We start from the raw sequence: 3,652 nt of genomic DNA, 5'->3' as shown, positions 1-3,652 counted from the left end.
AAGTCATTTCAACTTAAATTACATTAAATTAACTCTCTAAAATGTTTGAAAAAAGTTTAAATTTGCTTAACTTATTGTGTAAAGCGTTACACGGACCCTTCTTGATCACATCATTTTTAGTGTACTTTATATTTTTACAATAAACAAATGTTTGCTTAACCCCTTAGCTGTCACCCCCCTTTTTGAGAATGGGGGTTAAAATGCACTATTCAAACTTAAATGGTTGTAATTTAAGAATGCTTTGGAATATATACCCAAGTTTGGTCTCAGCAGAATATTGCTGAAGAGAAAACACTTCAGAAAAAATGAAAGTATAAAAAAAGTTAGGGAAGTTTAAATTGACAGTAAATCAAATATACTGTACTATATATTTTTTATTTTATATAACATATATATTTTATAAATATTTTTTACTCTAAAATTATTATAAAATCAAAGTAAGATTTTTTATCAAGTTATGTTCCAAATTTGAAGTTGATATCACAAAAATTGAAGTTCCCATGAGATTTTGTTTAGGCGTAGTACCAAAAATAGCCACCGGGTGCCATTGAATTGAGTTGCGTACATTCTGCCTTAACAAATTAATACATTTGTCCAAATATCACTTCTGTCACAAAATGTGGAACCTTGAGACTCAGACCTTTCTGACAATATGTGTTTTGTCAAGATTAGAAAAGGTTTTGATCATAAATTATGAAATATAATGATGCCCAAAAGGGGAGGAGCCTGATAAAATAAGTATCGTTTCTATGGTAACACAACGTTCAATTATAAAACAGTTTTCACACGATGAATTCTGAGTTTATAAGCTTTCAAATGATACCTAATTTATGATAACTACTAAAACATGTGATATAATAAAAAAGGCGATAAGAAATAATATTATATTTTAGAGGATAATAAATATAAATATCATGATTTTTAGAGGATATATTACACTATATTTTTTTATTTTATTGAAAAATACTATATTATATGTTTTATTATGAACTTTTAGCAGAAGTTTCAATGATTAAAAGTGGGTGCATCGACTTTTTGTGACAAAGGTCAAAACTCCTGTTATGATGCAGATTTTTTGAAGTTGCACTCTTAAAGAATTCATAAATAAATAAATTCATCAATTACTCTTCCTACATAATTTGTAACACAAAACAGGGGTAGAATATCTATTTAGAAGTCTTAGACCTTTCCAACGATATATAATTTGTCATAATTAGATTAGGATTTAATAGAAATATAGTGAAGTAAAGTTAGGCCTCCCGGTACCGGGACGGTGACAGTTAAGGGGTTAAATTGATATTTCCATATTTATTTTGCACATTTGACTCAAATATTTAAATTCATAATGTTTTGAAGTTGAACTCTTGGCACGTGAGAATCAAACTGCTGCTGAAGTGAGTTGACCATCTTGAACATTGCGGCTTATCAATCTGTTCATGTGACTGTTATTGAGATAAATCTGTACAGCATCACTGTGAGGTAATTTGCTCATGCGGGTCATCGGTCAGTGCCTGTCACAGGCTTTCTTTCATTACAATTGTGGGTGCTATTTTCTTCCTAGCCACTAGAGGCATGAAAGAGGGCACATTATATGGGATAAAACAGGAAGCAGTAGAGTAAGTGATATTGAAGTCTGTTTGATGCTGCCTCATGGTTGTTTGCTAACTATTTTCCAATCCTGTGTGAGAAACTGTTTGTTTGCTGCTCAAACGTAAGTTTGATTGTTTGTGTGAAAGGTTTGGGTGAACTGATGGTGAATCTATTTAGTGTAATTGATGTGTTTGATGTTTTTTCTTGTAGAGGATTGGTTAGGGATGTAGCAATTGCTCGTCAACTGTGGATACTGCTAAGTGGTGCTGACCAAACACTGTGCATATACTACTTTGATGAGCAGACTAACGACTCACCAAACAACTAAGCATTGGACAACCTCCTACGTCATCACTACCCACCTTTGCACTACAGATAAGCCTGCCATCTTTCATCTTCTGAGCTATGTTTTTCAGAAATTTTGAATTGTGTATTTTAATTTCTCTGGCAATCACATGAAGGCATAAAACATTAATTGAATTGATTTTTTTTAATCAAATTAAATTTGTCAAACTTAGTGCTGCACAAGAGGATTACTGTTAATTTTTTTATTATTATTATTTCTAATGTTATTATTATTACATTGAGACATAGCTACATTCTACTGCACAACAGTAATATATTGGTCACAATTTCTTCTTGTTATGATATGACGAGTTTCTCTCAAGTGAAACGGTTAAATGATCATGAAGTGATTCTCAGAGTGGCTCTGGAGATGAAGTTCATGCATTCATGTCCTCATATAGTGAAAACACAGTCATGAGTGCTTCAGTGTGTGTGGTAAACGAAATGTTCATTCATTGAGACATGCGGAGCATGCAGTCTTTTGTGGTTTAATATTCTCAGACACTACACAGCAAAATCCCCAGTGTTAAAGGGGACATATCATGCAAAATCCACTTTTTTAGCCCTTAAATGCATTTTGTTGTATATTTGGAGTGTTTATAAGTACAGAAAATATGAAATTAGTCTCTTCAGGTGATTCGTTTATATCTTTATATTCTGTTTTGGTCATATTTTTCAACCTGTTCAGATTTTTCTGTTTTCTATGATGTTTTTTGAGCAAGTGCGTCGCCGTATTTGCAGCGGAACTGACAAATAAGGACATTGACCACCGGCCCAACACTTCGAGCAATCCGCCATTATTATTTCTCGCTCCGATTTTGTAGTCCGAGCTCAATGATGCAGAAGTTACGAGAGGGCAAGTCAAAATGTTCAATTGTTAGTGACCTGAAGCACTTAAAGGATTCCCACTTCAACAACCTCCGCCAGTATAAAGAAGGGTTTGCCGATCGGCTTCGTCTGAATGAGAGGTAAATTCCTTCTATCTTTGGAGACGACGAACAGAGCATTTCGATAAGCTGTAAATATCGTTAATAAAAATAAAGTACTTTACTTTCTTAAAACACATAGTGGTCATGGTTTAGCAGTACCTTTGTCTTTCTTTGTTTTGGTTTTGAAGTAACGTTACACGTCTGCAGTATTATTGTTCTTGAGTTTTCAATGCTCATTTAGCTGCTTTTCTGATGCTTTTCTAAACGTATCATATTATCAATACAGATTTTTAGTGGTAAGATCGGACCGTAGTCATTTACCTTGTCAGTGTGCTTGTTTTAACAAGAGAAATAGTCGACTTTCACTAATAACACAAAACAGTTAACTCACATACCAAAGAAGTGGTTGTTCTGCAGGTTCGTTGTCGTCTTTATCAACTCGCTCGCTCTGGCTCGAATATGTAAGGCTTGATGGACAAGTCTTCTGTTGTTGACATTTTGTTAACGTGTGAATAAAAATGTTCTTTGAAGGTATTGTATATAATCGTATATCTCTAATCGAACTACAATAATGGCCGAACGTGGGGAGTTGAACCGACCGTGAACTCATCGACCTGGAGAGCGGGTGGGGTATGACGCATCTCCTTTTTATTTAAAGGGGCCGCTTTGAAACGGGTCGCTCACAGACGCACATCAGAAAAGGGGCCTGTGGAGCTATAATAATGAGGAATTCAGACCCAAGCATTGCAGTTATGTTTTATATAGACCACAACGGTTTGATTTATATG

General features: G+C 34.3%; 1 protein-coding gene across 1 annotated transcript in view; it reads left to right on the top strand.

Moving 5' to 3' along the window:
* Nucleotides 1–454: 454 nt before the first annotated feature.
* LOC120486139 (uncharacterized) overlaps nucleotides 455–3,652 on the top strand; it is a 128,190-nt gene continuing 124,992 nt past the window's right edge. The window contains exons 1-2 of the mRNA XM_089129153.1: nucleotides 455–1,711; nucleotides 1,801–2,903. The gene's annotated coding sequence lies outside the window, so the exon portion shown is untranslated. The remainder of the gene's footprint in view (nucleotides 1,712–1,800; nucleotides 2,904–3,652) is intronic.

Source organism: Pimephales promelas, chromosome 3, assembly GCF_988280905.1.
Source record: "Pimephales promelas chromosome 3, fPimPro1.hap1.1, whole genome shotgun sequence".
NCBI lineage: Eukaryota > Metazoa > Chordata > Actinopteri > Cypriniformes > Leuciscidae > Pimephales > Pimephales promelas.
The sequence above is the reverse complement of the archived record's forward strand: the minus strand, read 5'-3'. Positions and strand labels throughout refer to the sequence as shown.